We start from the raw sequence: 27,810 nt of genomic DNA on the forward strand, positions 1-27,810 counted from the left end.
AAGAGTCAATTTAAAAAGTTCACCCTTTTTTGTTTCCATTTTGCTTTGTGGTTTCCTGTTGGTTGTTTTTTTTTGTTTTTCTTCTTTATAATATGTACAATGGAAGACTTTGATTTCTTTTTTCTGATTTTTTTTGTCAGTTCCTGTGCAATTGATGAATTAAAGTTGACACTTGTAAATACCCATGTACAGTAATGTTTGTCTTCATTGTAGTTAATACAGACTATTATTTTACAAGGAGTACAAAATTAGTTTTCTTTTGGAAAGAATTCAACTCAACATCAGGGTTATCTTACAACTGATAGTATCAGTAAATATGACTGTACAATCAAGGCCCAGGGACCAATGACTCGTATTATATTATTTTCTGAATTACAATCTTAAAACAAGAATAGTACCCTACTCTATTCTTAGAAGCCTTGTTTTAAGCAGGTTCCCCACTCTGTTTACAACAGAATATAGTATACCTCAGTTCCACATCAAAAAAGATGTGCTGTAGGAAAAGTTACATTTTAATTAAAAAAGTACATGTATAAATCAAAACCTATGTTAAATATTTAATACTCTTCAACCAACATTAAGTTTTGTATGCAATAATTTACAATGATGATTTGTCATACAGGTTTTCAGCAGCAAATGAAGTTGTGTAAATGTGCTAGTAAAATACCCATTCTCACCATGATGTAGTGGTGGGCACATCAGTTCATGTGGCCAGCTAAGTCCTTATGGTAGAGGATGAAATAAGAGAGACTTGTTGTCCAGGTGTCACAGTGCTTCTGCTTGGCACAACACAGGATGTGCAGCTCAGTCAACAACTCCTGAGGTTTGTGTAAAGTAAACAAACTGAACTGGATGTATCGTACCCATTTACAGAGGAAGAGGAGGAGGAGGTGAGGTCCTAGTTGTGATAGCATGAAACATTTATAGTCTTGATACCCATGAGTTTAAAAGAAGGATTTGTTGAGGTTGTGTAGGTCATCATTCTGAAATTGAAAGAGGAAGAAAATTAGCATCATGGGCACTTTAAAACTTTTCTGCAATTATTTCCCTCCCCCTCCTTTTTTTTTCTCTTTAAAAGAGTTATCATCCAAACTGAAAGTGTTAGCACCTTGAAAAATTATGGCATACACAGTTGAACTGTACTCAAGCATGTGAATCCCAAAAGCATTTAAAACAGATGTTGGCAATGAAATTCAAAGTAGTCAGAAACACATTTAAAACTTGCAAGAGATTCACCTAAGCAGAAACAATTTAAGTGTCCATACTGATTAACTCTGACAAGCTCCTGTGACAAGAGAAAGGAAAGCTCTAAACACCAGCCTGCTGTTGGCGTTTTTACCAGCTACAAGAAAGATCCACTGAATGTCAGGCCCTACGAGAGGCCTTCCTGGCCACCTGCAAACACCACAGTTTGCCTGGGAAGGATGACCAGGGAATGGAGCATTCAGGGTGCAGCATGACCATTCCCTATTTGACATACAAGTTCTAAAAAAAATTGTACGCAGAAAATCCTGGTGAAGTCCATGAATTTATCAATTTTCTGCTTCTCTCTGAGAGAAGTGCTGCAACCCCGATAATGCACAGCACAGGTTTAGTGGGGAATGAATGCCAGAAACTGCTTTTGACCCTGTCCTCCCATTTCTCATCTGCTGGCTGCAGCCTCCCTGACCCAGCGCACAGTGCACCAGTCTGGGTCAGCAGGTCCTCTGGACTCTGCTTTTCTGCGGGTTTTCCCCAGGCAGGTTGTAAGGCCCAGGCCCTGATCAGGAGCGAGGCAGCGCCAAGCAGGATGCACTCAGGGCTGGATGGCCTCGTGTCCTGCCAGCAGCTGCTCCGGCCCCCATGGGGAGCACAGTCCCTGCTGGGGGACACAGAGCTGAGGTCACATGCTGGGGCACCAGGGCTGCCTCCCACTGCTCCTGAGGTCCTGTGGCATTGGCTGGCCACACATATAGCCCTGGTGTCTCCCACTGCCCACCACCCCTGCACCTCCCACACCACAGTCCTGGCCTCCTCTCTGCACACCACTGATATGCAGCCAGACCCACTGGGGACCAAACCATGCAGCACTGAAAAGAGTACAATTTGTCTTTTAACTGGAGTTAGAGGACTACCAGCATTTACATTTCAGTAATTTTGCTAAAATCTGCTGAAGCAAGACTCATATTTTACATAAAAGTGTGTCTATTTCTATGTTCAATATTAACTGTGCTCCTGAAGAGATAGGTAAACAGTGCATTTTCCTCAGTACAAATAAAGGCTTCCCATAGACACGTTGAAGTAAAAAAACTGAAAAGACCTCCTGTCCTATATTCTTTAATTGCACAAGAAACAAAATTTACTTTGTGTGATCCTTCAAGTGAAAGGAAAGCCTATCCCTGAAAATGATGTGTGGCATGCTGTGAAAACTCCCTGGAGAATTATCTCACAGATCTCTTATTTACTTTCAACTTTCTTCTGCACTCACATTGCGATCTACTGGAATGTTCCTACCCAAATATCTATACACAGCTTCACATAGCTGTGCAGCTTTCAACTACGTTTGACCTAAAATTAGCCAGTAATGCCATACTTTATTAATAAAGACAAGCAACAAAGGAGAAATGGCTTCATTTAAATGGAGGAGCAAAGTGTGCGCAATTTGTGTGCTGCATATCCAAGGTGGGTGTTCCACACCCAGCTCCCATCCAGCAGGGCCAGAGGAACAGCTGGGTGCCCCCAGCAGGGCCCAAAGGTCTGACCTGCTCTGCACCGACAGGGCAAGTGGTGGAAGGACAGCAAGAAACAGCTTTTCTACATGGCCGGACTTGATTCTGCTAAGAGATTTTAAGTACATAAATAATACATGATTTGCAGTAGCAGGGCCAAGTTCTACACCTCTTCACCAGTATTCAGGTCATCTACACTCAAATACATCATGTATTGAACAAAATTGCCTGTCCCATCCAATTCCTCACCAATTCCATCAATATGGCCAAGAAGTCATTGCAACCACCTCTGGAGGGCATTTATTCCTGGATTCCAAAGCCAGAAGAGCAGAGAAGAAAGACAGTAACAAGTCTATTGGAAAAACAAAACACTTCCTAGAGGAATTAATTAAGAAAATAAAACTGAAGAAACCCACAGTTACAGAAACCCAAACACTCGTACATTATAGTCCTGCAAATGCGCAAAAAGGGTGAAAAATCACAGAAGCCTGAAATATCCAAGAGCTGGAGACAGGATGAAGAGCCAGAATCATGTAGGACATGACCTGGTACAGGCTGAATTGCATACAAACGTCACGTGCAGGTATAACAGGACACAGGGGCATGGAGCAGTTTCAAGCTACTTACACCTCCAGATCTTCAGCAGTACAACATGGGAATCTGTCACCCTTTCCTAAAAATGTATTAGTAGCTTTTGCTTTCTTTTAATTTTGGTAAAGAAAAAAAAAATCAACTAGGATCTTTGCTAAGGACCATCTGAAACTATTGATTGCAATTACTGGCTTTCATACCCAGTTCCTCTGACCAATCTCTTTCAATAAAACACGAATTGAGTAACCAAGAATGACAACCCACACTACTGTTACAGCACAGTGGTGCCTGTTCTGTCTGAATGCACAAAGATGTGTAGGAAACAGACAATCTGAGAGCAAAGCTGCTCCTCCGAGGTCACTGGAAATACATTCAACCTATAAACCTTGAATCCATTATTTGTGCCTCATGCCCAACCCAAAGCCCCATCCTCAGTTTTAGCATACAAATGTTCTTTGCTAGACTTCAAAAGAGTATTTCCCAAATTTTTGACAAAACAATCTGAATCTCCTCTCTCCTCAGTGAACTGTTAACAGTGTACTTCAAGGTGAAAGAACCTTATTTGGAAATGAAGTAATCAGCTGGATACCTCCAGCCATCAGCATTTCCTTAACAACACACAAAACAGTGCAGAAGACAAGTGTTTTAATAGAGAGTGTGAGGACAGCAGTGAGCTGAGGTAAGGATCATTAGAACTACTGACATCACTGTTGGCAACCAGAGAAAAGGGAAAACCTGTGTTTAATCTACTTCCTATTCACCACAAGTTTCAGCTGAAATCCCCAATAATGCAGTTTGTGGTTGACTTTATGGAAAAAAGTTAGCGATGCAAGAAAAATGTACTGAAACAAACAAGCATCTTTAAAAGTTACTATAAGGTACCTCTGACAAGTAGTCTCTGCTCAACATCTGTTACAATACACATGCAGATAACACTGACGCACTTTCCAGCTGGCAAAGCTTCCTTCTCAAATCTCTTAGTCCAGGATGGATACAGCACAGCAAGCTGCAGTTCCTGTTACAGCTGAAATCCCATTCTTAAATCCAGTAACTAAAAATAAGTTGATATTTCATTTTATTTCCATTATTGGGGAGCTGGAGAAGAAGAGTACTTAAATTTTGAACTAAGAGCAGAGTGTCTAGACAGCTTAATATATCTTTTCTGAAGTTAAACAGACCTTTCATACATAACATAGATGTGTTGCTAAACTACACTTAAAGTGTAATCCTTACTCCTTCCTTACACTGCATTCTCTTTGAAAGTAACCAAGGAGGAAAAAATAAAGCAAACGAAAATGAAAACTCAAGCAATATTCCAGCAAAAGGCTTTCCAGTAGCCAACTTAAACTTCCATTTACTATTAAGAGCCAATAATGTGTCTTGTCCCTAAAATACCAATAGAAATGCCCTTCCAAAGGGTCATTTAATTTCGAAACAGTCCAATAACATGAAGTTGCTGTTGAAGTTCCACGATCATTTCAGCAAATAAATGCAACTACTTTGTCACTGATTAACACAGCAGGGCGAAACACAGCTCCCAAATACCAGACCTGCTCAGCACACTGTGACACCTTTCCAGCGTCAGCTGGCATCTATTTAGGAAACAGCTCCACAAGTGACAGAGCCAGGTCGATGAAAAGAAGATTCTTGACTGAAGAAAATGCAGATTTTTTCCAAATCTACCAAATGAGGATATTTTGCAGCTCTGCCATTAACCTTGCTAATCCAAACACATTCTCCAGAACTGTACCCATCCCATCAACACCTCATTCGAAACCATGAGCTAGTTGAAGATTCCCTGTCATAGTTGCTAGTTGTAAATAAAAGGTTTTAGAAGTAAATGCATTTGTTGTTTACTTTAGGATCATATAGAGCACCTTATTCTGTGTAGATTAAACAGTGACTTCCCACATAATGAACAGATCTAGCTCATAAAAAATAAAAAGCTCATGAACAAAAGCTCGAAACAAAAGGAGAGCTATTGTGAATATACTCGGGAGGACTCATGCAGGATTCCAGCAGTCGAGGTCTCCGTGCAGCCTGGGCACCCTTTGCCTAGACAGGTATAACGGGGTGTCTTTGGAAATCCGACACAAAGTAAACACATGAAGAAAGTCTTGAAAAGCTCATTTAAGGCTCGTCTTGGTGACATCGGCATGAGTCATCAGCTAATTAAAACGAAACGGGACGCACCTACCGAATTCATCCCCATTTCCGTGCTCTCCACACTGATGAGCACAGCCCATGCCTGTTTACATTTTTCCCCGCATTACTAACGTGCGCACAGGCGTGGTAAGTATCTCCTTCGGAGAAATTAAAAACATCGACCAGAAATTACGCTAGCCCAAGTAACTCCTTTTCAAAGTGATGCAAATAAGCTGCAGCACTTCCCCACTCCCAGCGACGCTGAAAGAGCCAAGGAATGCAGGCAGGAACAATGGCTGCTCCAGTGTGTTAATTGCAGCCCGAGTCTAACAAAAGCAATTCCAAATAGAAGCAAACAAAGTAATTACAACATTGCTATTTAACTTGACAGGCTGTAATCTACATTTAATAGATAAGCTTTTCATTCTTGTACCCCAAAATGCCTATTTCAGCTTTCCCGTGAACGTCTTAAATGGGGAATTACTGACGATTCGGTTTCACCAAATCCTTTCCTACTAGGCAGAGTAACTGAACTTGGTGTTTCCACCCGGTTTTGTCTTCATAAAGGTCATTCACTGCTGGAGGAAGGAACCTAAGGACCATTTACAGATGATACCGTCTTTCTGCTATTGGTTCAGGTAAAGTTCATGTATAGCACTGGGGGAAAAAGCCATCCTCGCTACAGCAGAAAATTTTCCTCCTTTCCCCAGAAAGAGAAGGTGGGAAAAAACAACTATGAGACTTTAAAAATAAAATGATGAGCAGAATGAGGTTTTTTTCATTTAAGAACCCATTTCCTGGGATGTAAGTACAGTGGGAAAGCACAAACTAAACCACACACATTCTTTGGATGAGCTTCTGCCCAGGAAAGAATTAGTATGTTTGATTTCAGCTTCACAGCATGTCAACCTGATTTAAATGCAGTCAAGAGAAAACTAAACCCATCACTGAGGTCAGCAAGAAAGGCTGCCACAGACAGGAAGCCAAGGACTGCCTGCCCCGAGCACCTGGCATGGGAGAGAGTGAAGCTGCTGGACGTCAAATTTACCTGGTTCCACCAATAAAGACGACACCAGCCATCTCTCTGCACTGGTATAAAAACATACTGGAAAAAGGAAATCACAGAGTTTCTATGTAGAAAAAATACTGAAGGGATCTCCTGCTCTATTGCACAAAATCAATAGCAATTAGGAGTTTGAACAAGACTGATGACCCAAATACTGAATTTCTGATTAAATATTTCATCTTTTTAATTCTGGAAAAAAGAAGAAGTGAGGTTTTGGGTTTTTTGAAGACTAAAAGAAACAAGATTAAGTGTAGAAAGAAAGAGTTTAAATTCAAAAGCATGTTTTGTACAGAAATTCTACAACTTTTCTTGTGGTGGCACAGCTAAGCAAGCCATAAAACAAAACAACTGTCCAGCAGTCTCAAGTTACAAAAATCCAAGATGCAGCCTGTAGATTTTTGTTTGGTTAGTTTCTACGAAATCAAAAAGGCAGAACCTTTCTCATTAAAAGGTGTGACACTATAAATGAGATTCTCATGTTTGTGTCTTCCAATTTTCTAAGGACTGCAGGTCTGGATCTTTCCCTTCCTTTACTAATAGTCCATCTGAGTAATCAGCTAAAGATTGAGTCCAGCTTACAATGAAGAAAAACCTCCCTTTGTTTCAGGACTGAAAATAATGATGTTACTATGAAGCCAGGGATCTCATGAGTTCAATACTCCAAGTTCATCCCAAATCTTCTCATAATGCTCCTCTAATTCACTTGGCAGTCCTGTTTGTGTTTGATATCCTTCAGATAAAACCGCTGCTGGCCCAAGGTCTTCTCCCCTCCCCAGACCGCCATAATGAGAGTGGTATCAAACCCTAAATGTGCACTGCCTAGTTAATAGCTTCAGTCCTCACAGGGCAACACTGCTTCTGTCTTTAAGATTCAAATAAACTTGCAAATTTAACAACTGGGATCATTCATTATTTTGGAATTTGTACTGTTCAGTTCACCAAATTTGCAGAGTGTAACCCTGAAGAATTTGTGGCATTCACACCTCTCCTGATGACCCAATAACCCACACCTAGTTCAAGAAAGCACTGGTGAAGTGCACTTTGTATGGCTGTACACTTAAAAAAAAAAACAAAAAAAAACCAAAAAAAACCACCAAAAAAACTACTCAGTTTCTATCTTTATCAAACATATAATCAAATATCAACAACATTAATAAGGGGAACCCAGAAACAACTTCATTATGCAATTGGTTCTTCAAAGGAGCTTTCTTAGAACTTTTTATTTTTAAAATCAAATTATTTTCATGGCAGTTTCGAATTCAACAGAACTCACCACTGCTGGGAATCATTACAACTGCTCTCACTATAGGGAAGCAGATGACCTGGGTGCCTTTAGATGCACTCACACCCCCTCAGCTTGTCAGCAATTTAAACATACACAGTTAATTTTGACCAAAACTGAGTGCGCTAAAGCTGTGCTCATATCAACTAAATTACATCAGCAGTGGAGCTCAACAACATATAACACCCAGTGTAGCTACCACATAATCAGAGTATTTCTCAGCTGCTGAATATCCTTATCCTTCTGTGAGTTTGTATTTCACATGCCTTTCTGGCACTCTGGGTTGGTTCCCCATTCCAGAAGCCAAACCTTACCACTTTATCCTGTGCTTTTCTGACTCAACTTCATAATGCTCATTTTCTGCCAGATTTACTTTTCTCTGACAACATGTTAAAAACCCTACATAAATAGTCTAAACTGCCTTGAAACTGTTTTCATGATACGTGTTAAATTGTGAGAGTTACAGCTTAAAGCAAGGAAGGAGTCACACCATTCAACTTTTCTGGAGCCATTTTCCTCCCAATGGACAAATAAGGGGAAAACGCAGAACAGACAGAAGAAAAATGGCATTTAGGAAGGGATACAGAAGCCCCGCGGGGGGATAACCTGGCCAGCTGACCTGCACTTTGAAATTTTGCCAGTGCAAATTAAGTAGCTAGTCTGCAGCATATCTGGGCAGCAGCATGGGAAGGAAGTTCTACAGTGATTCTGGATGAAACACTTCCTCAATTCAAAACAACAGTGCATTAAATATCAAAAAAAGATTAATAAGGAGGTACTAGAAAACACATTGTGAAAAGCATGCCAAGAAAACAAAGCAGGGAAGGGATAAGAACAAATGAAATATCATAAAATTGACAAAACTGTACCAAAAAGTTTGGAAAGCCAGGGTAGAAGAATCCATTATTTTGACACCATCTGCTACGCCTTAATATAAAAATTACCATACAGCAGAAAACAAACTAGAGGTTGTGCTCCAATAAAGGGAAAGGAGAAGGCTTTTGGTAAAAAGCAAAAAGCAACAGCCAAGTTTGTTACATCTTGAAGCTGGACTAGAAAACAAGTTTAACCACAGATTCAGTTTTTCACCAAGATACCGCCATCAGTCTGACATTAAATGCATTACATTAACTGCTTTGACACGTTGTTTTCTGCTTTGTAGACCATGATAAGAAATCCTAGAAAACTACTGACATACAACATCATTTGTTTCAGTAAGAATACATGTTCATGTACATCCACATACATTCACAATTTATTTCTAGTAATTTGCACTCATTCAACCTGACCTTTCTACCTTCCCTCTCTGCTGTAAACTGCAAAACTTCCCTAAGAGTCACATGGCATCTTCCTCTTCCCATCACTTCACATCTGGTGTTCTGACTCCTTTGACACTTAAGCTGGTAACTGAAATTCAAAGCATCAGCCATACTCAAAAGCTGCCAACACTAAAGTGCTGTGGTTGGGGTACACGACCTACAGCCAGGTGGACAAGCACACAACCACATGCAGAAAGACCTAAAATCTAATTCTGAAATTGGTTTGATTTGCTCTGTAGTTCTACCCAAGTTACTTTGTCTTAGTCTCAAGGAAAATATAAAACCCCATCTATTTTCTACATGAAATTTTATTGTGAGGAGGAGAAGGTCGTGAAGTCTCAAACATGCACAGTCACTATAACATCTAGGGAATAATTTTTCTGCCTTAATCTTCCTGTGTCTCAGGGCCTTGCCTGTGAGCTGAGAATTGCTACCTGACAGCAGAGTTCAGACTGTGCCAGGGGCCAGACAGCAGGGCAGTAATCTCTTGACAGTGCCCACATGAAGACAGACGCAGGGCAGCATCTGGACAAGGTGCTATAAATAAAACATCAGGCCAGCCACACACTGTTGAGAATAAAAAGAACTGAAAAAGTGCCTCATTCCTGGATCACTCCTACAAACTGAAGAATACGTTCTATGTGGGAAATGTATGTTTCGTGCTACATGGTCTGAAACTACAAGAACCCATCTACACAAGGGTGGGAGGCAAAAGTATCAAGACTTATAAAAATAAATTACATTTGAGTGCAACTACATACAGCTAAGCATTAGTCCACATTAAAACAGATTTATAAAATTAAGTAAACTATGTGCAGTAGAATTTTTAGCTGGGGGAAAAAAAAAAAAGACAACAAAACTCCAACATCAGAAAATAAGCCTTTACTGTTAAAGCAAGAGCTCTACCCTTCTCCTCCCACTGAATTAGCAATCAACATACCCTGGACTGCAATGGGATTAACCTCAATAACAATGCTGAGCACTTTAATGAACTCTGAGATAGTCTACTGCTAAACTATTCATTGCACCATTTAAACACTGAAAAACTTGTTTGTATATAGATTAGGTTTTCAAAACAACTGTCAACCAATTTATTTCCAGAAACCATAGTAACAAGAAAGTAGTAAATATAGGGTGATGAAAGGGCACAAAGGAAATACAATTTCATTCAAAACAATGAAGCTATCTCAAGTCTGAAGTACATGAGTAGAGGAGGCAGCACCTGGCAGGCACTTGGGGAGGGGGGAGCCCTATTTGGATACAGCTGTGAATTTAATCCAAATTATAAAGACCAATTAGACAAATCAAGTATTTTACTGCTGTTTCTTTTGAGTTTCATTCAGCAAAATCCTAAAAGCCTGAATGAGTGCCAATATTATATTTTAAAGTTACTAACAGCCTAAATGGACTAACCTTCACTTGTTCAGCTGCCATGATTTCAAATGAGAAACTAATCAACAGTCACATTAGCTATTTAATTCCAACACCAATCTAGCATTATGGAACTGCATAATTACACAAGCAAAAGTCAAAGTAGGTGAAAGTTTTCTTAATCTCAGAATTTTCAGTCAGATATTTTAAACTTTTTAAAAAAAAATGCCACATGAAATTTTTTCCATAGAATGAAAGTTGTTCCCAAGAGTATCAGTAAGAATCTCACTAGATGATAGACACTTTATTACTGTCACCCATGAATCTTGCATGAGTTGTCAAATCCAGCATTAAGGATAACCCTTTAGAAGCTATTAGTATAAGTCAATTGAAAATTAAAAGCATATAGCAGTACAGATTAAAGGCTTAGCACACACACTAAAGGATCTGTACACGATATCATCTATTATTAAGATGTCTTGGTTAATCAGTGACTGAAAACATCCACTAGACATTAACCTTGACAAAACATATAAAAATCCAGCCTTATCATGCTGTATCACTGCACTTTATAATCTCATAAAATGAAAGGTTCTCTCTTCTCATAACCTACCACACAAACTTGTACCACTGACCACTCAGTCCTCTTAACCATGAAAAGAATCTGTAACTAACTTGGCCTGCTGATAGTCTCAGTGATTACAAAAGTACCTGATGATACATTTGAACCTCTCCCCAAAATGAAGAGGAGAGCAGGGTGGTCAGCACCCATGCTCAACCCCTGCACCCATCCATCCCTTCATCAGCCCAGCACTGCTGGTCAGACTGCAGAGAAGCTGCAGAGGGGAAAGGGTCCATTAATATATATGAGAAAAATCTATAGGAAACACGGCTTCATTAGTTCCAGTGCTCACAGATCAGATGTTTGTATAAGCAGTTTTGCTTGGAGCAGTGTTCTGTCAGTATTATTACTGTTATGTTATGCAAAGAATGTATTAAATTCTTAAATATTACATGAGATTTAATGGATTGTGTATCGCATGTGGGAGGTCAAACAAGGAGGGTAATGTTCCATGCAGCCTTATAGATGTAACTTAAAAAACAGAAGCCTGCATTATACTTCAAGGAGCAAGTGCAGATCAAACATATGCCTGAGATGGAAGAAGGCAGCCTGAAACATAGAGGGAAATTATAAAATAAAATTTAAAATATAATTTAAAAAATAATCAGTGGTTGTGACAAGCAGCAGTGCAGTTTTCAAGACATTTTACAGCTTGTTCCCTTTTAAAACAATTTCTGCTTTCAGAAGCTACCTATAAGTTCTTCCTGTATCACCCCCTTATCCAACAGAATACTGCACTGGTTCTTTAAGTTTTGTACACATTTGGAAACTCCTGCAGCTCCAGTGATAGGGACTCTGAATGTCCTTGCTACAGTAAGGGGGAGGGGGGAGCCCTATTTGGATACAGCTGTGAATTTAATCCAAATTATAAAGACCAATTGTAAGGAGGACATATGAAGAATGGCAGAGCATCGCAATTTCTGGTATCTTTTCAATCTGCTATCTTCGTGCCAGAGCCAAAAATATTCTAATTTAAGGTCCAGTTCTCTTAAATGAAGGTTTTAATTAAGATAAAGCTAGTATTTTTGTTATAAAACTTCAATTTTTATGGTCTTCGGGGGTAAAAAAAAGCACACAGTACAGCAACTAAAGAAATCTCAGTCTATGTTATTTTGTACATCGGTTTTCCAGTAACAGCAGATTTTTTGTATTATTAAAGTTTTTCTAAAGATATGTTTCATCATTTTAAATTGCTTAAGGAACAAAAGAAAACTCTACAAATATGTTATCATATAAAAATACATACTTTGCAGTTTAGAATTCTATCAGAAGGTATATTGCCTATCACATTGTTCTGTAACATGCATTTTCTACTTATCATATGTACAAAAGGTTAGAGTGTAACACCACTGCCTATAAGTGTGTGTATATACAAAAAGGAGCTAAAGTATGCTATAGTAGCATTTAAAAAGTAGTTCAGTTGCATTACTGGAAAAAACAGCTCTCCAAAACCAGGACAGTTCCCTGCCTCAAAAACAAAAGCAAACACCCTCCCCCAAATTGTCAGACAAAATTTATGATTCGCAGTTCAGATTCTGAGGACTGTTAGAGATAAGAATTATCATGGAAGGGGAATGGAAAAACTAACTACAGTTATTTTCTACAGATAACTACATCCTGTATTGGTAATGATTGTTTTTCTATTACATCTTCTCCAGTCTCAATAATTGGTATTCATCTCTCTCTAGTTACCAACTATGCATAAGGTTTAATGGAATGTTTAATTTTAATTAAGAATCATGACAACTAGACGTCAGGAGTTTCTGTAGCATCTGTAGGCATCCTGTTCTACAGAGACAATATGATGAAATACAATCACAGAAACTTTTTCTATGTCAAAGTCCTGGTATTTCAGCAAGAAAAAACAGCCTTTCAGACTTCCATTTTTGTCTGTGATTCTCTCCTAGCTTGAAGTCCTGGTTGCTCTGAGAAAAGCAGCACCAGGGTCTGTGGAAGCTCACATGGTGGGAGCCATAGCTTTTCAAAATAATACCTGAAGGCTAGCAAGTTCTACTGTAAATGCAACTTGGCATTTCTCAGTTACTCAGAGTATTGACATAACAAAGAGTGGCTTTCAGGCAAATACACCCCCTGAAATGGAGCAATTGCTTCCTTTCAAACTTCAAGGTCACTTCAAAATCTGCAAAACGTCAGTATTGTCTGAAGCAGTGCTTGGAAGGGAGGAAAAAGGGATGGTGTTCTCACCTCACTGAAGATGGTTAAATTCTTTCAGCTGAAGCTTTCCAGTGAAATTCAACTGGAGGGGGACTAGTAACAAGCATGGGAAATTTCTGCCTTAAGCACTGAAAGTTGTCAAAAATATGAGCAAATTAGATGTTCTGCTATTTTACCATGCAAAATATAGACAATACAGATATTCATATGACTTTTTAAGTGAAAAATCTTCTTGTAATATACATTTTCAAAAGAATAAGCAACTGAGCTAAAATACCCTGAACTTCCTTATAGGGCAAATGTAACAATTATTTTAAAGTCACCTCATCTTAGACCATCAGATTTTTGCTAGGACAATTTTTGCATCATTGTAAACACAGATTTTTAATAAGAAGACCCACGAACCTCCCATCTTTTTCTGGTTTTTTTATTTGCCAGGTTTCTTCCACACGGGCTTAGGAATATAGCCACACATGCTTCCATACACTTACTTTCTCTTCTGTGCTCAGATGACTTCTTTACCGCTGCTTTAAGTGTACTGTCAGCTTAGACATTCAAGAGAGGACTAAATAACCAAATTTTTCTGCATTGTTCTTTCAGTCAGAGCAATCTCATATTAACAAAAAGTAATAATACATTCAGATATGTAAGATTTCAAAGTTGTGGATTTTAAATGTTGACCTGGCCACTACCGTTCACAATGTATTTGAGATTCATAAAATAATAACCCAATTCATTCAACAAAGCCATGCTTCATTGAAAATTAATGGAAATGTAAGAAAGGAAAACAGGGGCTTGGAAACATCCCACAGCTGCAATTTAGATGTAGTGATTAAACCAGGGAAGCACACAGATGTCTACTGACATTTTGCTTTAAAACATTCAAAGAAGAAGACTGTCTCTTCTGCTTAAGGGTTTACAAATCAGATTCAGTTACAGGAAAACAATGCTGTAATCTTCATTTACAACAAATCCTAAATTTAGTAAACAGAAGTCATTAGTAGTAACAAACAGATTCGAGCAAAAAGAGAGGCAGTATCTGAGCTATGGGAAAAGCAGTGCAGAAAGCAGAGGCTTAACACTCCCACCCGTGGATACCAGCTGCTTCTTTGGACTTCCAGGACTGTCTCAGTGCAAGCATTTCTATAAGCCACTATTACTTTTCTTTCTTTTATTTAGGAAACCAATATGCAACTATAAACTATGTTTATAAAATTGTAATCCATATTCTGTAATATGTAAACAAGTGCCCATTATTTAGAAGCCACAGATGAGGATAATATTAGACTGTAATAGAAAACAGATGCATTTTCCGTTCCCAATTGTTTACATTGCTGAAGCATCCAGTCTTTAAGATATTCTCCATACAAATCAAAACATGTTGTGCCTTAATGAAGGACAAAACAATAGTAGCTTTAAAACACTGCATTCCCTGTAATATTTTGCAAACTCAACTGCAGCCCAAGTAGACAGGGTACTCCAAGTGGTGCAGCAACTACAGAGCTTCTACTGTCAGGTGGCAGGGAGAAAAAGGGACATTTTACTTTACTGCAGATCACCCCTTCCACCAGCCTTGATATTGCAGTCATTTCGATGTGTGTTTTTGTGTGACCTATCCCACTTTTTGCCTCCATTTGCCACAAACCGGTTTTATTTCCCCCTCCCTCTACACACACAGGTACACACAGACTGATACACATAAGCATAGGCATATATGCACACAACATATTCAAGCACTCATACTTTGTTGATACAGGCTAGCATAAAGCCAAATTTATGTAGCATTTCCTTCAAATATCTACAGTATGTGCCATGGTCCAGCTCCAGGTAAAAATTATATGCAGATTTATCAATTGCTAGAAAACAGTGTGCTCAAAACATGACCCAGGAGTTTGCAAAGCTCCCATTGATCTTGTCCTGAAGCAGCCTGGAGGTTCAGCTTTTGAGAGGTAAAACAGGATACTGGAGTCACTTAACACTTAAGGGACAGCCTTTGGGTGAGCAACGGTGTTTCAGTACTTTGAGCTGAAAGCATTTTAAAGCACTACCTTTTGCCTTCACCTGCAACAAAGCAGCATTCAAGTACCACTGTACCCTCCATTACAAGCATAGCCAAAAGAAGCCAGGCTAGGCAAGGAGCTAAGAAGGGGTAAACAGCTTACGGAGAGGCTCAGGTGTTTTGTGAGAATATACCTTGACTTTTATTTTCAGTGATTTTAACATTTATAAAAAAAAATGCTTACAAAAGGCCCCGGTATACACAATACTGAAATCAAACTGTGTTAACAAGCAATATTTAGCCTTCCTATGGTTTTAAACTACTCTCTGCACTTGGTGGTGGTTGTTTCTGTGAAGATCAAGTAAAGTATTGGTACCCATGTATGCCCACATAAGATAAAATACAAAAAATTAATCTTGTGTCTACACACCTAAAACCCCGCCAAAGCTTCCAACCCCTCCATCTTACAGGCTATACAAACAACATGAAAATAGCAGACATTTATAAATCAGTATACCACTGATTTACCAAGAGGGAACTCACTACCTGCTTTGACGTTGAAAAGAATTTATCTGTTCTTTAGATGAAGTTACAGCAGAGCGGCCTCCCCCAGACCCTCTTCACCTGTGGATTTGGCCCCTTTTCAGCTCAGGAAACTAACTGTACTCCTTGCCCCACAACATGCAGCTCCTTCTGCAGGTGATACTTCATTTTTAAACCTATCAGCTGGGTGGTGGGAAGGCAAAAATACTGGAATGGATTGTTTAGTTTTTAATTATATTATCATTTATGAAAAATACTGATTTATCATTTTGAAAGGCCATTACTAAGCACCTTCTATTCACAGTGCAGAGCATCTCTTAACAGGCCCTGTGCCTCATAGTTTTTTCCATCATTTCATGCATACCTTCCTTTCGGAAAAAGCAGATATTCAGGTTCAAGGCACAGACAAGCAGCAAGCCCCGGGCTACAATACCAAGTTGAAGGGGGTGGGTGTGCGCATGTGCCTGGCACACATTCCAGCAGCTGGGAGACAGCCAGACACTCCAACCCCTGCACAGCATCTGCAGCACGTCCAGTTCAGAAACCTTGCTGCACCTCCTGCACGGTCTGCTATGCACTAACAAGCATTTCTACACTCCAACTGAACAAGCATCATATAAGGGAGTGCAGCTAAGCCGGATAGCTCTTCCAAAGGAAGAATTACATCAATACTAGAAACCCATAGCACTGGAGTTTCTAATACAGTGTGTCATGATGAACTGTGGGGAGGGTTCTTTTAAAAGTGAAAAGATGGTGTTCATTCTGTTTCATGTACAGCAAGGTATTCATAGTAACCACATGTAATAAAGAACAAGCAAGAGTATCATACATGTCACTAATATGATAATTATGCTGCAATTTTTCTGGTTACCACAAATATGCAAACACTTCCATGAAGTGCAATAAGACCTCTGAGTAACACCAAGAACGAAAAAACATAAGTTCACATCACTACAAAACAAAGCAAGAAATAAGATCCACACCAGGTAAGTACCTGACACCCATGTATCTCAACTCTTCTGAGGAGCCCGTCTTCCCATCATTCTCCTACCTCCATTAACTGTTCCATGATATACCTGCATGTGCCAAAATCCTTGCATAAGTATGCTTATAACCTGTAATTACTTCAGATTTCAAAACATATGTAACAGCCTGCTGGCTCTTCTGCATGTCCCTGCACATCAGCTGGGAACCATCATCCTAGATGGATTTATTTTTGTAATTTTGGAACGACTATAGTTAACCTTGAGAGAATGCAACTGAACTGCAAATTAATAAAAAACATTTATTTGGGGGGAGAAACTTCTGACTTGCATTACATTTTGTTTCAACACCATTCACAGAATGTTTTGAAGGAATTCACTTTCACTTTTCTTTCTTTATCACCCAAAGGTTCTAGCAAGGCACTGAGAACAACTATCAGTATAAAACATCACAGCCATACAGATAGATTTTCGTTTTACTCAAAAAGTCCAAGTCAAGCAGCTATGTCATGACACTGCTTTCTTCTGTAATTAGAAGGTACAATATATCGGGGACAAATGACCCCAAGCCAGGCTATGGCCACAGCACAGGGATGGGTGTGCTCTGCAGCACAGCTGTGTGGGTCCCTCTCAGCAGAGCTCCCAGGAGAGCCACCACCTCCAGGTTTCACTGCCACCTGGCTGTGTGAAACTAAAGCTAGAGCCAAGCTGAGCACCAACAGGGGTGGGCTGGGGTGTCAAGACAAGTGTGTGGCCAAGTGACAAGATGCAGAGGGAGCTTCATACCATTCTTACAGAAGTAAGGAAATAAAGGAAGTAAATTGAAGAGTTCTGCCAACAAATCTTACTGTGCAAAGCAGGTTCTGAGATGACAAAAAGACAGACGCATGTTTTTAAGTAACATGAAATGCAGGCGTGCTTCCTGAGCAGTCAGCTACCCTTCTATAAGCAGCCTCAAAGCCAATTATAGCAGACAATTTGAGCTAAATATAAAAACCCACAAATCTCACAGTTTGCGATAACATCCAAGAAGGTGTTAAAGTTAACTTTTAAACTATGCAACAAGACTTCAGCCTTCTCATAATGAACATGGTAACCACGTCCGTTAAAGCACCCTGTGATTTGTGGGAATAGAAAGGCTGAAGAGATTATGTGGATACTTCGCATACTTCTCCAAGAGTAACAGATGGAATTTTTCTGCTCACAGAACTTCAGGGATGAGAACTTGACTGTGCAAAATATCAATGGCCAGACTTTAGTTTGTAGCTTCAGTAATCTCCACATGTGATCATGCTACAGTCACTCCTAACTGCAGCAGCTGGATTAGTGAGGCTGTCATGGGAATACCACCATATTCGACATGCTGTAACAGGCAGAAAACAGGGATCCAACCTGCACACAGACTTGTAGCCTTCAGAACATCATCTTTTTATTGAAATAATTTCTCCATTCTCACCTCAAATGCACAGGTAGGCTGCCATCCTTGCACTAGCCAGAACTCAGGACCTGGCTTACTTGACAGCTTATCATACCTCTTCTCCCTTCTCAGGGAGGCTACTCCTCCATTTGATACAACCAGACTGCATCTTTTCTGTTCATAGTAACACAGTGCAGCTCTCCCCTCTTTCTAGCTGATTTGGACCTGAATGTTTTCCACTGCTTCTCCTCCATCTCTAGCTACCCAGGAAGCTTTCCTCAGATGCTATGATATGGTTAGTTACCTCATTATCAGAGTATTTCAGACAGCCTTTGTCAACCTCTCAAAGCTAAATAGCCAAGGAAAGCTTCAAATACAGCTGCCAATAGAAATACATATATATTAGGAAGTTGGATTAAATTTCAGTTTCGTCTCTACAGGTATAGTTGTGGAAAAAAACAACTTCCATGGAAACAGAGAAACTGAACAAAGTTGCTACAGTTTTCTAGGCTGTGCTGCAGGTCTGTTCCTTCAGTAGCCATCAGGCTGTAACATTATCCCTACTCATCCATCTGCAGAACAGCAGTATGTATGCCTTAAGGAGCAATGCCACTTGAATGGATATTGAGAGCACCAAATGCACCACTGCTGGTGTGCAGCTCACAGCTTTACTCAGCCACAGAGGGAACCCCAGCATCTTTCAGCTCCTCTTCTGCTGCATTTGTTAAATGCTCTCTCAGCAGACTCAGATGCACTTGATCAGAAGACGTTGATGTTCATCCCTGAGTACTTGTACGCAAAACAGTGCAACAGGTGGGCCCTGCAGACTTCCCTGTGCTAGAGGTGGCTCCACATGTCCCTCAGAGTTTGGACAGCCAGCACAAGTACCCTGTCCCTGCATAGACCAAGTTGCAGCAATATAGTATTTCAAGGAGTGGAGGACTATCAATGGATCAGCAAAGCAATCTAAGGAGCTTCACACTGTAAGGAGCTTTCCATAAAACAACCAAACAGGTTTGAGGAAGACTTCATTATCTACCACTTCCTTTACTCTTTACAGCTCATGATTTGTAGGAAGAAAAAAGAAATCACCATCCTCCCCCTCCTCCCCCATCGTTAGAGCACTAAGATGGTTAGAAAGTAGGAAGATCAATTTCTCCAGTCACTCAGGCAGGTACATCCTAGAAAGGGACAAAAAGCAAAGGAGGTTTTCTCCATACATTTGTTTTTCCCTGTTGCACGATGTGACTAGAACCAAACCAACCAAAATCCTAATGCGTCTAAGCTCAGGTCTGCAGTGTCAGTGCTCATCATGTAAACAGCCAATCTTTCTGTATTCTTCTAGTGCTTTTTTTCCACTCACCAAGAATGGCTTTTAGATCACCTCACCAAACTCATTTAATGCAATTTAGAAGATTATTTTGATGAGTAAATACAGTGTTGACATTTAGTATTTTCAGTGTATTGGGTAGAAATACTAGACACTCTCAAAACTGAACAAAAAAAGGTAGAGAGCTGCTTGAAATAGTAAATATTAAAGACTGTTCACAGAATAGTAAATATTGACACTTTTGATGCATTTCATAACTTAGTAAAAAAAGCATTCTCTTGGTCAAAGAAGAAAAGCTGGGGAGGCTTTTGGTTGGTTGTTTCTGAACTTATTGAGGAAGCTTTACTTTATGCACTTCTATTCAGTATTTATAAAAAAATAAAAATAAGTCCCCTTTCTTCCATAAACTGAGGCTCCTTTTCTGTATTCTAATAAGTGTATTACTGATATTTACAGTCTCTTTCAAGGAAGGACTTCTATAACTTAGGATTAATTTACACTTTGAGCTATCAAATTTTACTGCAGTTGTGGAAAGAGAAAGTGGGGACGGGGAATGAAGGAGGAAGAAAGCAGAACAAGCTCTCAAAGGGCTTATACTCAGTCTTCTTCCAAGACAACTGTGCCCCCACAAGGAAAAGTCAGATGTATATATCCACATGAATAGTATACTCCTGATAGCACAGCCTTCATAGTGATGGATTCTACAGCAGCTTGACATTAGGCTATGATGAAGCTCAACAGTGTCCAGATTTAGACATAACCTAGATCTTTCCATTAAGTTTTCCTGCAGGATAAAAGACACTGTAGAACATTACATTAAAAATGGGGCATTTATTTCCCTGTTGTAAGACACTGATGGTAAAAGTAAAACAAAATGCCACCACCTTTGAAAGGAATGCCCTCACTATTTTTCAGCTTTGCAGTCTCTCCAGTCTTAATATTATGCAAAAACCTCCAAATTCTCTTTATTAACCTCTTTTATATTAAGTCCACACAAATTAAATCTAAAAACATGGATAGTAGGCCTAGGCTCACTGTCTTCCAGTTACCAGTGGTTACCACCCTACAAAGCACTGCTATACTGAAGTTAACTATGTTAAGGAGGATTTTAAAAAAATTACTTGAAAATATTGTAGTACTCTATCCTACTCTCTAGCAAAAGAATTACTCAAATCCTTCACATTCAATGACTCCTAGCTGTGGGTTTTGCTCTCGCTCCTGAACATTGGTAACTGTGAGGCGAGGCAGGGGCTAAATAACGCCCCATTCTCAGAGCACACAGGGACATAACCAAATACCAGGGAGTGTGTCCCACTGATGAAGTAATAAAAAGAGTGTTTGGAGTCTTGTTGCATAAACACCAGTGTAGCTGCTTACCACTACAACTGAAAGCTAAGGCTAAATTAATCTTATCACTAGTATCTGAGCACTGTCCCAAACTTCTCCTCGGAATCTGAGAGGAAAATTATGACCTGGATGAATCACATTCACAGTACTTTTTCCTAGCTAGAAAGAAGGAAACTTTTTCCAGCTTATTCAGAAGTAATAGCAATGTCGGCTTGCAGCACTGATGAATTAAACAATTAGATCCAAGAGTCTCCCTTGGAGGTACAGCTTACTGAATATACAAAAAAATAAAAGAGAGGCTTCATGCCTTCCATCTAACCCTGCCATGAACAAGAACAGAATTTTAAGTTAATGACAAAAAGATCCCACTAAGCTTGAGAGCTCAGAAATGCAAGAAATACTCAGCTGGGTCAGACTGATGGTTCATCTAGTCCAAATTTCATCTCCAACAAGGCAGATAAGATGCTATTTAGAGAGAACCAATAGCCCATGTCCTGTGGTCCACTCCCCTCACACTCTCCCCGCTGACCATGAACTCTCCTAACCCTGTTTTGAACCTGCCTACGCGGCCTGTTTTCAAAACATCCTCTGGCTGCAAGTTGCATAAATTCACTACCTGCTATGTAAACAAACACTTTCTTCTTTCATCTGTCTTCAACTGATTCCCAACCAGTTTCACCAAGTATCCTGTAATTCTGGTACTGCAGGGTTTCTGTCAACAAGAGCTTGGCGTTCACCTTTCCACCAGCTCATGATTTTGTAAACCTTGAACCTGCTGCCCCTCTCAGCCGCCTGCCTTCCAAGTCAAACCTTTTAAATGATGCAACTCCACATGAAGCAGCAATACCACCCCCTTGGACTGAGGGCTGCCCTCCTCTGTACCTCCCCTAAATTAAAGGCACTAACTCTACCTTCTTTAGATGTGGGCACAAAAACTGGACCCCGTGCTCAGAATGTGGTGAGCACAGCAGTGTTTTAAATACCAACAAAAGGTATTTTCTTGTCCTCAGTACCTTTTCCTGATGATGCAAGAGGCACACACTGCCCAGGTTTTTCTGGCTTTTTTTGGCTGCTGCTGGTCTACATTGCAGACAATAATCCTGGAGAACTGTCAGTGACAACCACAAAGCCTCTTTTCCAAGTTGCAACCATCAGTTCTGAGTTCAGCATCACACAAGCATGATTTAGAATAATTTTTTCCTAACTGGAAAAAAATTCTGTTTAAAAACCTCTGTTTACCTATGCTGACATTAGTCTACCGCATTCTTGCCCACTGAAGTTATGTGATAGCCTTCTGGAATTCCTCTGCACTTACACAGCATCTAGCTATCCAAAAGTAACAGTACTACCATTTTTCACCAGAACTGGAATTATTCTGGGGCTGGTGCACAGTAACAAATCAAGCTGTTGGTTTGAGTGATGTCTAGAAGCCACAGGGAAGGCAAGTGAGATCAATCAAGACCACCAGAGCTAGTTTTATCATTGTGGGAAAATTACCAGATACAGGAGATTTATCAAACAGTACACAAATTGGGTGCAAAAGAAGAAAACTTAAAAAAAAACAAACCAAACCCACGCATCACACCTCCACGGCTGATGATGACAAACAAAGCCTGCAATGGATTGTCCATTGAATTGTAGACTCCATGGATTGAGCTACTTGGAACACTACTATGGAGGAAATTACATCTTGTAACACCAACTCTGGTGATACTCTAGCATGACAGACAGACATCAGGCTTCCTAATGTCATTTTGTATCTGTCAGCTACCAGCCCTCACTTTTACCTTACAATGAAAAATGACTGTCACTTTATTAAGAGTTAATGTAAAATCCAAGTAACTTAGGAGAAAAAAAATCATCTAATTAAAAATCATACTGAAGATTGAAGCAAGATTATTCTGCTAAAGAATTCTGTATTTGGGCAAGCTGAATCATCATAACGCCAACAGAAACTGTACAAAAACTTACCCAAATCAGAAGGCTACAACAGCTTATCACAAGAAAATTAACCAGCAACTGTAAACAAAAGCCTTAAGAACTTTTCTGATTAATGTAACATCTTTAGAAAACGAGTATTTTGGCTCAGCTGCATCCTGAGCACTGTTAAACCACCACAGAAATCATCATTTATCATGTGTGGAATTGCCAAGGGCTGTCCCCTAAAATGTACTACAGAAACTTCATATAGTAAAAGTAGCAGATCTAAAGTTTAAAAAAAATACTGGTAATTTCCATTTCTGGATATGATTGCGGTTTGCTCTGTGAAAGGAAAGAAAAAAACCAAACCCACAATACCTTTATTCAAATTCAAAAGTTAATTTAAATTAACAAAGCTCCATTCCCCTTTTTGTCAGTCAAAGGAATCAGAGAATTCTGCTCTCTTGAGCATCAATAATTTCAGACAAAAAAGATACCCAATTTTAAATATTAGTTTTATCAGATTCTGTTGTCTAGACAGTAACTTTACAAGAGAAAGATAACTTTTTTAGCTATACCTAGTAGACTTGGGACTCTGTTTCAGGTTTGTGGGCACAGACTGCTTCCTAACAAATATAAATATCACATTCATTTTGCATTTTTCATCTGCAAAGATGCTTGCTTATACATTGCAAATAACAATTAGGATATCATACTTACTGAAAAAATGCCATAACTCACTGCCCCCCCCCAAAAAATAAACCCACTAACTTCCAGACTCCAGAGTGCAAATTAATTCAACAGGTTTAAAATCTACTTGCTCTGTCTTCCCCTAGTATGTGTGTTGGGATTTTCTGAATGTTTGCTCAGCGTATCTGTTTTCAGAAACACCTACTCTCTAAGAATCAGTTCTGTTTGGGATCTGGTGATAGATAGGTACTGACTTTCTTTTCCTGAAATTCTGATTGCTAAGATACTTGGTAGCAGCCCAGAGCAAGTACATTCTGGTATAAATTAAGTGTTATTTTCTGCAACTGAAAGCACTGAAGCCTAGTTTGGCATTTATCCTTCCAGCACCATAACTCTATTTTACCCAGTACGAAAAGATTAAAACCAGAAAACCTGTAGAAGATCTACTTTTGGCTCTCAGATTAAAAAAACAAGTATATAAACTCTGTGCACTGTCTCATAAGAAGAAGTTTCTTTGTTTTGTTTTCTTCCAAGTCTGCCCTGTCAGCAGTAACAAAACATGCCCAGTAATGGACATGGCAAAGTCACCCTAAATACAGAGAGGCTTTTGCCCTGGATTCACAATGACCACAGAAGCCCTTTCTGCACTACAAGACTGCCCAGTGCAGAGCTGTGAGCACGCAGACAGCTATGCAAAGTTCTTCCCAACCAGGCGTGTGCTTCTCTGTCAAATAAACCACTGCCATATTCTCCACCCATCTGTCACCAAATAGCTGGATGATAAAACACATTTCTGGAGAGAGAAGCAAAATCAAAAAGTGTTCCACTCTTAAATGCAAGGAAAAGTATTAAGTGACTTTGCTATCAGGAATCTCTTTCCAGTGCTTTCTGGACTGAGAGCTCAAGTGGGAGTTACATTTCAGCTTCTCTTCTCTTTCTCCACCATCATTAGTGACCAGATTATTTTTCTGAAGGGATAAAGGCTGCTGTTCAGTTTCACAAGCAGATGAAAAAGGCAAACCAGCCTATGGAGTAGGAGACTCAGAACAGGAGCAAATTAAAGGCTATCAAACACAGAAAGCATCAGTAAGTTTGGGGAAGAAATAAAAAACAGGGAGGATTTATGTACTAAGTAAGTTTACAAAGTAGATTTTAATGCTGTTGCAGTGAATACTTGAGGGAGAATAGCTGGAAGCCTTAAGCTGCATGGTGCTATGCATTGCAGCCTCTCCATCTTGACCAGAGAAGCAGCAGCTCAACATTCCTCAGGTATCAGGAAAGAGCAATTCATCTGCATCACTGTTTCTTCACATAATGGGGTTTTATTTTACAATTCTAAACAGGCACTTGCCTCAACTTTTAAATTTAAAAAAAATTTTAACATTATTAAAGGATCCAGTTCTCTTGGGAAAATCCCCAAACATTCCTACCTATATAAATTTATATCTTTCCTTTTCCACACAATTTAATTAAGCTTTGCACTCAGAATAAGTATTTTCCATTTTTAAACAAAAGGTGCAAATAGTTCACTAAGATGAATCTGTTCTCCAACGTTTTTCCCTTCACCTTACGGATTCTTTCCCACCTTGTCCAATTCTAGATGTTTGGTGCACTTTGATCACATCAGGCACCAGAAAACCTTAGATGCAATTTCTTAAACTAAAGAAAACAGTAAAATTTCACTGATCACCTCACGTTATGTCTGCTGCCTTTCCCTGTGAAAAGAATATGTCTTAAGAGACATATCTCTTACTCTGAAACCTTAACATAGCTTTGATTTAAATTCAAGTTTTATTTTCAGCTTTTGTATGGCAAATCTATTTTCAAAACACTTTGAAACCTGTATATACAACAACTTGTTAGTGAGTTGCCAGTATACACACACTGGCTATACTAGCACCGGGTAACTCAGGTATTTGGTTCTTTATCCTGCACATCCCAAGTTTAACTTAGTGAAGCAAAGAAAGACTACTACTACGACTATCACATTTACCTTGGCATCTATAACCAGTCCTCCCCTAAATAGTAATCTGTCCCACATAAGTCAGAGGCAATAAATAATGTAATTTATAATCTGTTTAAAACAAGGCAAGGCTATGTGTCAAACATTACAGGTCATCTCCTCTTTCCAATTTCCTTTCTATTCATTAGATCCATTTTGGTTTCTCTACTCTGCATTTGCCTTTAAAAATGAATTTTTTTAACTCCCTCTAAACCATAGAAAACAGGAGAAAACTAACATGCTGACAAATGAAATTAAGATACTGCCTTAAAGCTGCACTTACAACTTTGATACTTCTTGCTTTGTACCTCTAACCTCAGTGGGAAAGAAATATTCACAGTCATTTTAAAGGCTTTAAAAGGTTGTCCCAGTAGCATTTGAGCTGAACACCATCCTCCTTCCCATCTTCAGAGGTCACTTTTCAGCAGCAGTCAGACTAGTTTCAAATCACAGACCAAACATCAGAACGGAAGATTTATTTACCCTCAGCTGACTAGTAGTGTTTATGTGTTTTCACTTGTATAAGTGTTCTATTCCCTTTGACCAGTTATTATTGAGGTTCCTTGGATTGGGACTTTCATCTAATAAGGTATCAAGTCATTAAGGAAGATGAAGCACATGATGATGACAGGTTAGTGCATCTACAATGATTATCTGTTATCCTACATCTTCTTTGAATTGGTCATATTTGACTACAAGGTAATGAACACAGTAGAGAAGGGTAAACTTAAAACTATTTCATTCAAGAATTTTCAGCAAGACCAAAGGCCACCACTCTGTCAATCCTTTAGGAGTATCTATCTCTTAGGTAAATGATAATGGTTTTATGGGTAGATCAATTCCTTTCTTAAATTCTGTGCTAATTCTACTCTCTGAACTTCTTCCCCAAGGCAAAGACATGCAGCAGACTTCCACTGGAAAACTACCCTGTCTCTTCTGCATAGCAGAGCACAGCTGTGGAATAAAAAGGGTGTGCTCTCTTTGAAGTCTCATTATTAGCACTTGTATCTGGTAAATATAGCTCTCCCCCCTGCACAGCTCGAGTGATCATGCTGTCTGCTTCGATGCCTCTTGCTTGTCTGTACCAGTTGTCTGACTGGTTCTCTCTCTCATGTGCCCCAAAGGAGGAACCTCCCAAGCTATCTGGTTTCATCATCCCTGAAATCACAGAAGTTTTAAATTTAGATGACTGTGGTCATAAAATTAAAGAATTAGAAGCTGTTTCTCTCCTCTCCAAAGTGCTCCAGTTCCAAGCTGTTTTACAGGGAGTGACCCTGTCAGCCTCACCTCTGCCGCACTGAGCAGCAGCTGCATGTGCAGCTCACTCCAGGTACACAGAGCCTTCCAACCTAACAACTGCCTAACAACCGCGGGCAGGGAAGGAGACAGATCACCTGTCATTTGTTTTGTAACAAAGCATCACTTGATGTTAAAAAAGGGTCCAATTCTTATTAAATAATACACGATGTGCCTTTTAAGATCGCCATTATTCCTAGAAACCAATTAGCAAGTAAAAACAGCAAGACAGATTACAGGGCAATGAAAGCAATCGCACACACGACTCAATGTTAAAAACAGAGGAAAGAAAGCTGGTGTACACATCAAATTCCTGGTTACAACCTTCATGAAGCAGGCTTGAAAATCATCCCACTGCACTTCTGGACAAGTTTTGGCAGAAACAGCTACCAGGATGGAGGAAGGGGAGAAAGCTTAAAAACTCAAGTTTGTGAACAAGGTGAGGATTATTGATTTGGGGTTTATGAAGACTTTAAATCTTGGCATGTTACATATTCAGCCAGGACCCAGCCAGTGCTGTACAGAACTGGAGTGATAAGGAGTGATAACCAGTGATAAGGAGTGATAAGGAGTGATAACCAGTGATAATGATTATTGGCATTGTTTGCACTGTGACAGCACGCGGGAGCCCAAGTCCCAGCTCAAGGCCTCACTTTCCTGGCTACTGCACAAACACAGGAAAATGACAGTCCCTGCCCCAGCAGACCTGCAGTGAAAGAAAAAAAGAAACCTGTAGATAAATCAGGGCACAGGGAAGTAACATCAGAGTATTTCTCAACAGGTTGTGAGACTCATGTACAACTCACCAAAGGCCACAGACAGGCCACTTCTCATTAATAAATGACCATATGGCTGCAATTGCACAACTATTCAACATCCTTCCTATACCCACATCTGAGAACTTCCATCCAAAGGATGAAACTTCTTACCTTTAACAGACTAGTGTACAACACATAACATTAAAAGAGAGAGAATTTGGAGTTGTGCTTGGGTATTTTCATTCC

At 39.5% G+C, this 27,810-nt stretch overlaps 1 long non-coding RNA gene across 1 annotated transcript in view; it reads right to left on the minus strand.

Annotated features, from left to right (window-relative positions):
• Positions 1 to 124: 124 nt before the first annotated feature.
• The window catches only part of LOC108446386, a 45,915-nt gene continuing 18,229 nt past the window's right edge, over positions 125 to 27,810 (minus strand). The window contains exon 2 of the long non-coding RNA XR_001861559.1: positions 125 to 983. This is a non-coding gene — a long non-coding RNA (uncharacterized LOC108446386). The remainder of the gene's footprint in view (positions 984 to 27,810) is intronic.

This window comes from Corvus brachyrhynchos, unplaced genomic scaffold (genome assembly GCF_000691975.1).
Source record: "Corvus brachyrhynchos isolate BGI_N302 unplaced genomic scaffold, ASM69197v1 scaffold435, whole genome shotgun sequence".
Lineage (NCBI taxonomy): Eukaryota > Metazoa > Chordata > Aves > Passeriformes > Corvidae > Corvus > Corvus brachyrhynchos.